The sequence below is a fragment of the Centruroides sculpturatus genome, unplaced genomic scaffold, assembly GCF_000671375.1.
Source record: "Centruroides sculpturatus isolate CEXI.00-Female unplaced genomic scaffold, Cexi_2.0 scaffold407, whole genome shotgun sequence".
NCBI lineage: Eukaryota > Metazoa > Arthropoda > Arachnida > Scorpiones > Buthidae > Centruroides > Centruroides sculpturatus.
Genome location: NW_019384947.1, coordinates 301,568 through 315,422, shown reverse-complemented (window position 1 = coordinate 315,422; position 13,855 = coordinate 301,568).

Below are 13,855 nucleotides of genomic sequence, written 5' to 3'. Positions count from 1 at the left end.
AATCAAACGAACTATTTTCAATTTGATCAATTTTCTGAANATGATAATACCACACGTTTTCGTTTTGATGACATATCGGTAATATTAAAAATAAATACTGTATTTAAATCGTGATCAACTTTTCAAGAAACAAACGTTCATATTGAATTTGGACTTCTACTGACCAGCGCTAACAGACTACTTATTGTTTAAAAGGTCCTCTGGTGGCGCAAGAAGACGGATTTTATAAAATAAAAAGCAGTTGAAACTGCATTTTTATAAATAAAAATTTGACAAACTATTTATCGTTTTATGATGAGTAAAATTTTTTCGTCGCATTCGCGGTTTTTAAATGATGCATAACCCTTCGAGGCGTGAGGCCCTTCGGACCACGAGGCATAGGTGGTGGCCCACGTTGCCCATACGCCGCCCTTGGTCATAGAAATGATGTAATTTGAATATAAATTATTTATAAATACGTATGTCAAGTTATATTTTTATTATGACGCAAAATATATTTGAGTTTACCACCACTGTGCTGGGTGAGACGTTGTTGAAACAAATAAAGTTATTCATTCCATCATGTACATAAACAGTATCGTAATTCGCCAAGTGCAAACCAGCAAATTCGTAAAATTATTGTTTATTTTGAACAATCCGGATAATAGAGGTCCGGATAATCGAGGGTCTACTGTAACTAAAATTGCACGTGGCGCCATCTGTTATAAAAACTTAATATATTTTTAATTATTATAAAATAGCAAGACTTAATTTTGAGAGCGGATATGAATTTTATAAAACACTGTAAATGCTAACAAGTAAAATCTTATTAAGTCTGACCCCTCCCGAGATATATCACGTGACCACCATCTATCCATCTCCTTGACCTTTCACAAAATTTAAATAGCATCAATGCTCCTTATATATACAAGCTACGGTGCTAAATTTGCACAACATTCTTGCTGTCACAAATAGAAATGTTATTTTTAAAATAAAAACTCATAAAAGCCGGGAAAGTTACGCAACTCTTTGCTAGATTCTTTTACAGAACAGTTAAATGAGAGATCGTCTTTTTCACGCAATTATATATGATAAAGTAAGTCATATGTGGTTTGAATGCGTGTAAAAATCCTTTTTGGGAGGTTTGGTGGCATAGAATGTTTATGGTCTGTCTGATAAATGATTGTATTCGATCTGGCGCCGTATTCTGGTCACAGATCGAATACAATCATTCATTGATTGGCTAATCATTTGGATTAGCCAATCAGTGACTGGCTTGTGAGAGACGAGAGACCGAGACGGTGACCAGAATATGGCCCCTGGTTATCTGAAAACCAAACATTGCTTGTATTTGGTTGTATTGAGACTGCCAACCTACAACTTAACAAATTTAACAAATTCAACTTTTAATAATTGGATAATCTATTCCTCAGATGCTATTCGTAGTATAATTCATGGTCATGGTCATGAATTGTTGATATTCCTGAATGAGAAGTTTTGCAGTTTTAAACTACTGTAATCGTTTTCCCGATTTTATTTCAGTTATAATACGTAGTTCTAAATTTTTGTAAATTTATAACTACGTTGTTAAGATATTAAGTCTTAATATAGACGAACTCAGCAGATAAAACAACCTATACTTTTGTTAGGGTCTCAGAACTTTTAGAGTATTATTTGATCATATATGATGAATTACTAATTATGACGACTTTAATTCGTGCTTGATTTCCTAACCGGATTTAACAACTCAATTATTTTACAATCTATAAATCCTAAAGATCACGTAATAAATGGCGCAGGAAGAAAATTAACTGAATTTGTATATAGGCTAAATGGTGGTGGTGAGTGACTTTCCAGCGGAATTTCAACATCTTTCACCCACAGGTACGTCTGTGTTGGACTTTTGCATATCTCAAGGTTTATCACAATGCTTCAAAATTTTTTGTACTAAATGTTGACCAATGGATCATTTTCAATCAGTGTACAGTTTAGGTCGGCCTGACAGGAAAATAACCAGCCTACTCGTGTACTTAAGTCTACAATTTGTAAACGTTGGACGCTCTCGCAGTTTCAATAATTTGGTTAAAAAATTAACGAATTTATAATAACTTGTACTGGAACTAGAAAGAATTAATCAAAATTATCACCTTTTTACAAATATTAAATTATTTGCTGGAATTTGTAAAAAGGTGATAATTTTGATTAACGAATTTATGTTTAAATGTTCTATATTTTATAATTTTATTATAAATTCTTATATTTTATATAAATCATTAATTTCCCATTTAATTGATTTGGTCCAATAGTTAAAAATATATACTGTAAATGTTATCTATTGATAGATAATCGGAAGTCTCCATGATTTGATGAAAACTCATTCTACAAAACAAGAGATTGTTGTATCTTAAAAGATTTAGTTAATCAAATATAGTGTTTGATTTAAATAATTATCGACAAATGTAACAAATTTACGGCTTTATGCAGGACCAAGAAAAGAAATTACTTTCGTACTTTCTCTTTACAGTTGGCTAAAACGAGAGACACCTGGCTTTTTTGGAGACAGATAAATATCGTCCACGGCGGAGTTCACCGAAGAATGACAATTCTTTGGACGATGGTATGTTTTTTATTCGGATTTTTATTCAAGCAGTTTCAACGCTTACAATACTTCATATTTTAGAGTATCTTTATTCAAATCTGATATTGAACTTACAATCTCCGTCGACGAGATAATGGAGATAAAAACAAGCTTAAAATGAACTCTGCTCCTGGTATTAATGATTTATTTCCTTACGTTATAAGATATATATGATCAGAAATGCATCGTCGTTTACTATTTATTATTCAATGAAATTTTAGATTCTAATAAGATTTCATCAGAATGGAAACTGATAAAATTATTTATAATAAAAAAGTGTCAAAAATAACCCAATTACCTTCTTTTAGCGTTCTTTTCTACATTTCGTACTCCATTTACTAAGATTTTAGCCACAAATCGATTGCACAAATGGTTATTGCTGCATAACTTATTAAATGCACTTCAGTTTGAATGTCGTGAAGGACTGAGTACTATTTCGAATATATTTGTATTGTATTCATTAATAAATATGCGGTTACATGTTACTTTCCAGAGTTTAATGTTTCCTCTATCTCCGTAAAGTTTTTGATTCAGTCATGATATCAAGTCTTGGAAATAAGTTAAAACGATTAGAAGTTCCAACGAAGTTTTTATCACTGATTAAATCTTTGTTTTCAGGACTGCTTGTTCAGGTTTACACGTTAAATGGTCATAGAATTTTTTTCATTAAAGAGGCTTACCTCGGAAATTATCTAAGTTCTATACTTTGCTCTTTATACGGACGACTTACCATCAATACTTAAAGACAGATAGGCCTTTTGCTACATGACACTGATATTCGCTTGTTGCAATATGCTGAAGATCATGTTTTTGTAGCGCAAAATTCTATTTGCATATAAAGGAAGTTAAACGGGTTACATAAATACTCAAGAATATGATTTCAAATTAACCAAGACAAATCAAAAATCCAAATATAAGGATTTTTGATTTGTCTTGACTTTGTCAGATGAACTATTTTTATACAATTATTGTCAATAAAGAATTTAAGAAATTTCTTGGATATTGTTTTTGCCTCTCTCCCAACTTTTGTTAAACATTTTAAGTTTATTAATAATTAAGAAAAAACTCACGTTAAGAACAAAAGAAGCATTAAAATTCGTTTTATTAAGACTTCAAATATTCTAAAAAATGGGATTTCAGATACTAATTAATAATGTAAAAATTAAACAAAGAAAAATAATGTAAGCGGAAATTATATGAACTTAAGTTTAAAGATAGTAAAAATTGCTTTCTATAGCGATATAAATCCAGGTGTGAATATTGATTACATCTAACCTTATTAAAGGTTGCCACCTTTAATAAGTGAAATCAAAAAGAATAAAATTATCTGCACCCCTTTTAATGTAAATCTCGTACTTCCAAAAATTGTTTCTCATTGAAGCAGATAACTAATAGGAGGAATAATGGATAAATTAATCCCAAATAAAAAAAATCATTGTCAATTTTAATGTAAGAAGTTCTGCATTTTCTGTTTCAATAAAATCTAGGGTCTTTGAATTACCAGCCCACCGGTGGCCAAGCGGTCTTCGTACATTGAACACTGGGAGTTCGGTCGTGGGTTCACGCCTCGCTCGGACGGGCTGGCCACGTGGAGTTTTCCGGGTTTACTCCACGTCTGTAACGCCTAAATAGGGGCCAGTTTCCGTTAAAAAGGCCTCACCCCCCTAGGCAGATTGCCCAAGTGTTGCGTTGCCATAAGTTAACAAACATACAATATAAACATACTTTCGAATTACCGAAGTTTCGGCAAAAAGTAAATTTCTGCTTAAACGTTACCAATTTAACAAGAAGCCAAGCAAAATCTAATATTCTCTCTGCAATTCGTTGATACACGTGAACTTTATGGTATCAATTTGATGCATTTTTCTAATTAATTTATCAAAATTACATATGTTGTATTATGAAAAAGTTTTAATTTAAGACGATCTGTTTTTTATTATGCCATTAAATCGGAGATAAACGTAGATTAAATGTATTAAAAGAATGTTTAATTTCGTCGTTAGGATTTTGAAAAAGAGACTTTCGTTGGAATACGCATCATAAGTGAAGTCGAGCTCAGTGTAAAATATATAACAATTGGTATTCTCAACTTTGAAAAAATCTTGAACTCGGATTCTGCTTCACTTCGTTGGACTATAATCCGGAAAACGTACAGTACTTGCGCTCTCTAAGACGTTCGTTTATAATTTTCAAAATTATTTATACAGAGATGAATCTTCTAAAATAAGTGCAGCATCGTATCATCCTTGATACTTTTTTATTCTCCCGTAATCTTCCTAAAATCTACAACTGAAATAGTTTTAATTTGAAGAAGTGTTCATTCACCTCCATTTAAAGTCTTTAAACAAATTCTTTTTTGGAAGAAAACAGGGATATCTTTGATTTGCTCAGATACATATCAGTTCTATGAAACTAATGATTATTCATTAAACGTTTACTTTTCCAGTTCTAAAACTTTTTACATTAGGTATGAATTTAATTATAACCTCAGTCGTATTCTTTACAGAAATGATATTGTACGAAATTTTCTAAAAGATACGTTTGCTCATATATTTTCATTTTATAATATGTCAAATAAAAATTTTAACTAATATATTATTCCCTTTCCAGGCTTTAACGCTTAAATGTATTAATTAATTCAATTTCAGATAGGACGAGTGTGATGCTCCGGAAGTGAGTCGAAATTCGTGCACAGAAAATGTTTTAATTTCGTATGAAAAAAAATTTTATAATTATTATTTTATATTGTAAAAAGAAACCATCAAACGCAAAATGAATATTTTATGTCCATATAAGGACATATCTGTAAAAATTTCTAAGAAAGGCGAACTACTCAGGTTAAAACAATGGATGAATTTGAATACTTCTAACATCTTCGATAGGAATCAAATTGTCAGTCGGAGTTGACTCACCCCATGATCTGGGCTCTGATCTCGTTACAATTCGTAACGAGAAGGGGGACCAATTAGAGGGCGGGGACAGATCGGTATCGACCTATCGGAATGTTCGATCTGGGACCCAGAAAAACATAAAACCGCACAAAAAAGGATGTGACGTTCTTGGTTCGTAGTTCTTGGCCTTTGGTTCTCAGTACTCCTCTCCAGAATTCTTGTCATCCGGACATTCTCCCACGAGAACTTGTCAGATATTCGGAGGACTTGTCTTCACCTTCCGTGCCATCAAGATCGCTAAAGTCCACCTTGTAGATAGAAGACCTCGGTCCAAATAGTGTTGTGCAGCCCGGAGTCGACGTCTTCACGCCTCCATCACCGGAAGAAAAACTATCGTCAGAACAGTTGAACTTTTAGTGTTACGAACTTGTTGCTCGACTTTGGATAGGTGTTACGCCGTTTTAAGGATTTATTGTAAGAAAAATTTTTATGTTAAACGGTATACCTGTCTCAGTAAGTTTTTTCACTCCCACACAACAGTGTTGATCGCTCGACTGTCGCGACACTTTCTCCCCAATCTCACACGAGGTGCCACATCTTTGTCCCCATACTTTGTCGACGAATATAAGTATATCGGGTGTGATAAATTTATTCATCTTTTTCGAATATTTAGGAGAGCCACAAAGTTTGAATAACTCGGCATTCCAGATGTGGATTCCTCCATGGAACCGAATATTATTGCGTCATTGACTACACTGTAGCCTCTCGATACGAAAAGATCCATTTACGCTGGTATTTATCAATTTTAGACTTTCATGTTTTGTTTACACCAGGGCTGTGGAGTCGCGTAAAAATCTACCGACTCCGACTCCGACCAGGGGCAGACTTGTTACCGAAAGAGACCCAGAAGTTCTGATGTCATCAAGTGCCCTCAGAATAAAAGATTCAATAGATAGAGTTCTAATAAAGATAGAACGTAGAAACTTTTTATTTCAAAGCTAAAAGACTTCTTTAAGTAATATAAAATTATGTATTCGATAATTTTTACTTTTCCGGCTGTTATATTTAACAGAGGAAACTTGTAGCACTCGGTCAAGAAATGACCCCTCCCAAATTTTTACATTTTTGGAGTCAGGACACTGAAATTTCGAGATATGCAAAACATTCGAGGTTTTTTTCTATATGTGTGGATGTTAGACTGTGTGGGGGGACATGATTTTGTTCATCCTGTTTGAAGCCTAATAATGCTCCAGTTTGAAGCCTAATAATGGTGATAGGCGTATTCGTAAAAATCGGTACAATCGGAGTGTTGGAACTGCAGTTATTTGCGAAAGCGTAGTCGACCTCGGTGTTAGAAAGGATAGACTTTTTCGGCCTTCCTCTCTGACCACGTTTAATCACTCTCGACGAAAAAGGGAGAGAATTCGTACACGTAGTTTTATTTTCATTTCTCTTTGCCGAGCTCGATGTGGTGCCATTCTTGTCGGGGCTGGGTGAGATCTGTGGCCCTATCGCGATAGTTCTTTTCGGGTACACTGCCTTTAAAACCTAACTCGTGTTCATTAGTGAAACTGGGACTAGAGTTGATCGAATTATTTCTACTATCCAGCAAACGAACAACAGGCGCTGAGCTCCTATCCACTAAAACGGGTTATCGGTCGAGATCAGGGCGGCCACTTCACTGTTTAAACACGACGAAACGGCAAGGATAGCACCATTTTGGACGATCGCCACGTGGAGTCCTTTGTTTGAACTGGAAATGTCCGAAGTGAAAAGTAATGATGATAGGCGATTCCGTCGCGGGGAATATCTAATACTCTCACCTGGTTATTTTCTCCTGTTTTGAAGGTTGATTTGGATTCCAGAGCAGTTTGATGTCTGTCCAATCGGTCGTTCACGTGTTCGTCTTTGTTAACTAGGTTAGTCATGTTATTACAATATAGAATGTTTCGACCTTGACTAATCAAGCGAACTAAAATACATTATAACGACACTGGTGCAGTAGAATCACAAAAATAAATGCTGTGGTGAGTCGAGATATTCACGAAGATATTTGTGATATAAAAATGTCAAGATAAAAGACTAGAACCAATAAAATAGAAGAAAAAAAATTCGCCCCCGGGTGGGCTCGAAACATATTTATTTTCTTTTAAACTGTACAGAATAATAATACCATGCATATAAATAATTAACATAAAGACAGCATGTATGTAACTTGTCCAGAGGATGAAGCCTCAGGGACATGACAAGGTATGTAGGGTAACAATACCAGATTATGAATAAGTGGGTTACAATTGTTACATTAGCGTAGATGCGTACAAAAGTAGCAAACAGAAAGATAAAACCGGACATATAAATAAAATAAAAATACAAAATGGGATGCGGTTGCAATAATATACAAGTATTGTTATTAGAAATATACATAGCAACAGCACACAGAATGAGTAACGGACGCTGATATACATAGGGAAGTTATTGGATGGCAGGGGTAATCCGAGGGCCGCATCTTTGCCCCCATATTTTATGCGCGAATTTGAGAATGTCTGTTATAATGAATTTATGCATTTTGACCGAATATTTAATGGGAGAGCCACAGAGTTTAAAAAGCTCTGTGTTACGGAAATCGCCCCCCATGGAGCCGAACACGATTGCATCGTTGACAACCTGGTAACCTCTCGTGGCAAAATGGTCCCCTATGTGACGGTATTTCTCAATTTTATTCTGGTGGGAGGCGTTGAGGCAATCTTTCCCGTATTGGCTCGTGATGGCCAGATCTATGATGATCTTTTTCTCTTCGTCACGTATAACAATATCAGGGCGTAGGTTATCATCACCCAGTTCGTCGATCGACTTGTCGATAGAAACCGTGACGCCAGGGCCATTGTTGTTGTAATGCACCGTTTTGCTTATCCGAGTCAAAATTTTGTCGTGCAGCTCGCGTCTGAGAGGCATATAGTGGTGACACTTCGAGAGAATATGATGAATTGTTTCGCGTTCACCACAGTGGGGGCATAGGCTGGTGGGGAATTTCTTCCATTGAAATATATTAGTTTTGGTGGGAAAAAGATCTAGCCGGGCTTTTAAGGCGAAGGCGTAGATGCCTTTTGATAGGCAGGGAGAGTTGATCCAGGTGTTCGAAACGCTGTTTCTACACGTAGCCACAGCTTTCCCTTGGCCTCTTTCACTGCTACACCAGTCGTCTGCCATGTGTGATTTCAATAGGGTTAAGTTGTTTGCATATGGTGTCCCGTTAGCGGTTACGAAATTCCGTGCCATCAGGTTGGGTGATGCGGAAGTGACCTTCCTGAAGCATGATCCGTACGTTGGCATCTCGGATGTAATTCGGGATCATAGCGGTCGGATCGGAGCAGTCGATGAAGTTAGCTCGCTTCCTGTGCTCCAAGCGACTATTTAGGAAATCGAGAATCGAGCCATCATCGTCGGTGTAGGCGTCGGGGGAGGGGCGGTATCTGGTTTTTATTAGGAGGAGAATTTCGTCACGGATGGCGCTGCGGACTAGCGCATCGTCGCAATTCAGAAGATCGATGATGTGAGAGATCTGAGTGGCGCAGCACCAAGTGCAGGGGTCGGGGATATTGAGTCTCCCGTCCTCTGGAAGGGAGTGGAAGGCAGCACGTGTAGTCTGCTTGGGGAGACCGACGTATTTCCGGACGGCATCTCTGAGGGCTTCTCAGAGTTTTTTTGGCGTATGAAGTGCCTAGTTCAGGGGGTGGCCAAAACGTGGCGCATGCGCCAAACGTGGCGCATTGGACGACTACAAGTGGCGCTTCAGTTAGTTCTGAGCAAAATTGTCAGATTTGGCTATTTTGCGATTAAAATTATTATATAAAAAAATAAATTTTTTATAGTCTGTCATGGCAAGTTCATTTGTTGCACAATTCGTTACAGTCTATTTTGCAGATAAAATGAGTGTTCTCCACATAGTAAATTACAGTGAATGCACGTATTTTGAGTCTTGCGATCTTTATTTCCGATCAGTTTACAGGCGTGTAAATGGCCGAAAACATTTATTGTGATTAAAGTTATTCCAAGCTGATCTTGTTCTCAATGCCAATAATTGTGGTGCAGATTAATCTTCACCAAACGAGACTCTGGCAGCAATAGCACCATCATGAAGCAATCACCCTCTCGTACAGGACATTATTGTTGACTATTGTAAATTGGTTGCTCAATAAATTATCATAAATTAATTAATTCAACTGCGTAATAAAGTTATTCCTTTTTCTCTTCTAAGCGAAGCAGATTTATTCTTATCTCTATTTATCAACCCCTAACATTGAACGTAAGATTGTATAAAAAGTGTTCGAGTTATATGGCGCATCTGAACTCGTCTGTCAAAAAATTGGCGCATGGTATGCAAAAGGTTGGCCACCACTGGCCTAGTCCGTTGAACGATTTAGTATTTTCATCGCAGACAGATGAAGGTGAGCAGAAGGTGATGCTTTTGGTGTATCAGCAGAGGGCTGGAAGTAATTTTGTCCAGAAGAGCCTTGGTATCGTTAAGTAGTTCCCAAAAGGAGGACCAAATACCATTCCTCAGTTTACCCAGTTTATTGCCGAGATACCGGAAGGAGTCCTTGGAGGGGATAGGTTTGATGGTGTGGTTGCCGACTTTCAGAGAAATGTCCAGATCCCGACTGGAGAGCGTGCCTTTGTTAGTTTTTTGTGCCTTTCAGGCGAGAAGTTTGCATTTATTGATATTGAGGGAGAGATTAGAATTTGTGTTGAAGTTTATAACCGATTCGTGCAGCTGTATAAGGTGTTGGGGTGTTTCCGAGATTATAGTGAGATCGTCGGCATACAGAAGATGGTTGATCCCCTGACTGGTCTTCGGTAGCTTGTTTAGAGCTCTCGATAAGTTCTCCAAGACCAGATTAAAGACGAGAGGAGAGGATGGATCTCCCTGTTTAACACCACGCTTCTGAGGGATGAGCTGAGTTTTTCCCGAGGAGGTTTCCACCCAGAAGTTGATGTTACTGTAGAGACTCATAATGATGTCAGTCGAGTCACGTCCGAAGCCTAGATTGTTTAACGACTTACGGATCAATGAGTGGTCGATGGAGCCGAACGCATCTTGAAAGTCGTAGGAGCAAATGAATACGGATGATTTACATCTCTTTGCTTTCCGGATGGCTGAGTGAATCAGATAGTCGTGTTGGATACAGCCGGCATAAATCTACGGGAGTCGGCATAAATCTCTTCTGGTTACTGGAAATGAAAAATGATGTCGTTTTGGATACAGCATTCCCTGATGCTGTGGGCAATGCAGGAAGAGTAGAGTTTGGCTATTGTCAATTGAATGGTAATGGGTCTCCAGTTGTTAATAGAGTTAAGGTCCCCTTTTTTATATAACAGTATGGTTTTTGAGATTTTCCAGGCTTCCGGAATCCTTTTCTCTTTCCAGCACCTAGCAAAGAGGTTCAATAGTCACGATTTGAGTGCGGGAAAGCGTTTCCAAATTGCGTAAGGGATACCGTCGTATGCGGCGCTGGAACTTCCGTGAGTTTTCTTAAGGACGTGATCGACGTCTTCGAGAGAGGGGGGACGTAACTGAAAACGGCATTCGCTAAGGGACTCCGCAGGTGGTGTGTTACCGTCGATCTCCTGGGAGTATCTTGCACGGAACGCCTCTTCTATGGTGGACAAAGAGAGGAGACATCGAGGTGACGAAGATCCGGCGATCAACTCTTCGAATACCTGCTTCGGCCGGAAGTTGAATTTTCGACGCCAGAAGGAGGCCGAGCGGTCCGAGAGGAGTTTCCTACGTCTTCTCAGCAGGTCGCCTCTCTGCCGAAATGTCAAGTTTCGTTGGTTCAGGCGTGTGTTGATGTCTAGAATTTCTTGTTGTACCGTGTTGACCTCCCTATCAGTGGAGCTGTTGTCCTGCGGAATAGGCCCCGAGTGAATAACGTCGTGATGGGAGACGGGTCTATCGGTTTGGCTGGAGGGATGGGTTAGAGACCAAATGCAGCTATAAAGAGCTTCTCTAAGGTCGCGATCCTTCCGCTCCACCTCTTCCCAGGGATCTTCATCGAAGATTAAATATGCTCTAGATAACTCGGCGATAGTAGAGCAAGCCTTATTACATTCTTCGGCAGATTTAATGATCGGATTGCGTAGTTGCCACCGGGAGTGCGGCGCAACGGTGAGAGACGAATACTGTGGGTGGATAGGGGAATGAAGAGTGATTCCGGGGGCCGGAGCCTGTATATGATTATGAGGAGATGTAATAACCGAGGCGTTACGAGCGCTAGACGACGACTAGGAGTTGAGGTGGGTGGACCTGGAAGAAGGAGAGACGGATTCGGCAAGAGACGGTGGAGAGAAAAGTACGGTAGGAGGTATGGTAGCAGCCAAAACGGAACAAGAAGAGGCATCGATGACTTGAGTGGGCGGAGGGGGAATTGGCGGATGAGCCTCAGAGGGGGGAGGCTGCGGGGCAGTGGTAGCTATAGGAACCGTACAAACTTGGCGAGGGCCTGCAACCTGGACCGGGGGAGCAGGTAACAGGGGAGTACCGGGAAGAGAGGGGACGGTTTCCCCCTGAAACCCGTTGGTCGCATTGGAAATAAAAGTTTGGCTACCTATCGGATGATTGTTGACTGCTTGGATGGATTTCTGGCACCTTGCCATATTGCTTTTCTTTCTAGGGATAATCGCATCGGGCGTCTCCCTCAGACTTTCCAGGCCCTTGATTAAGGCGTCGGGGTCCAAGTGGATATCCCGGAGCTCGAGGAAGTGTCTTACGTTAACGGGATTCCAACCGACGAGTCCGACGGCGTCTCTAAGGTGATCTTTTATGCGATCCAATGTTAGGGTCGAATTAGGCGGACCGGGGAGAGATACCGGACAGCGCTTGGCTTTGTGGCTCGAAAACTCGTTGCTGTCAATGGTGGTAAAGCAGCAGGCATCACACTTGATAATTATCCTTAGGAGAGTTTCATGCTCCGTGTGTGCCCGATGAGAGAGTCCTTCCTATCGGTGACGATCTCGCAGCCGAAGAGGCAGGGGAATTTGCTGACACCTTTTCTCACGATATAATCAATCGCCCGAGAGCCCATCGGCAACTCCTCAGGAGTTAATGGGTTAGCCTTAAATGGAAAGTCAATTTGATATGCGGAGAACTCGTGCTCTAGAAGCTTGAGCCGGGTTTTGAAAGAGAGTTGGCAGGAGTTGCAAGACCAGAGGGGGTTGAGGTGGGAGTTGTGGACCATGCCCGAATGCGACATAAGGGAGTGTAGACTAAAGAATACCTTGTTACAGTCGGCAGCGAGACATGGGAAAACCGCGGAATTCCTGTCGAAAGTGCATCCTACGATGTGTTTGCTTACTGTGTTCGGAGAGACTTGGATGGAGGGGTTTCTGAGAGGGACTTCTGGTGCTTGATCGGGATTGGAGATGGTTGCATCTGTAGGATTCGGGACCACTGGAGTGATCGAGTCGTTGATCTCGGTGCAAGGACGAGCAGATTTCCTCGGTCTTCCTCGTCGACTACGGATATTCACGGTAGGTATGGTGGGGAGAGAGTTCTTTGCTGTAGATTTATTTCCGTTTTCCTTTATCGGGTTCGATGGGGGGCAGTTCTTCCTTCTTGAACTGCGGCGAGTAGGGGCTGAGGTGAGGTTTCTGGCCGAAGAGGCGGTTCCGGTGCCCGCTTCTGACGGGTCAACATGCCGGGCGCCATTTGTAACGGTCGTTGGTTGAGTTTCGTCGTCGACCGTAGGGTGGACCAGTCCGTGGTTGTTTCTTTTAGGTGAAGGAGATAACACGACGGAATCCATCGTAGGAGGAATAGAGTCACTCACCTGAGCAAAATCAGAAATAGTTGGCTGGATTCGTGTTTCGAAGTGAGATTTCGCCGGTTCAAAGGTCGCTGTAACGGTCGTCTCAAATACAAAGTTGGTGAAATATCGACAATGGAGCGAAATAACCAGTAAAATAACTGATGAAAATGATCCGAAGACATTCATAGAGGTAAATGTGACACAAAAAGACAAAATGAATGGCTAGAACCACTAAAAAACAGTAAAAAAATACCGCGCCCCCGGGTGGGCTCGAACCATATTTATTTTCTTTTAAATTGTACAAAAATAAAATATCATGCATATAGATGATTAACATAAAGGCAGCATGAATAAAAAATGTCCAGAGGATGGTGCCTCAGGGACATGATAAATAGTAAGTGTAACAATAACAGATTAGGAGTGACAGAAAAACATATTGTTACAATGTCGAAGATGCGTACAAAAATATATATAAGTAAATAAAGGTATATATAAGTATAAAAGTACAAATATAAGTATCTAAAAGTACAAATATAAGTAAA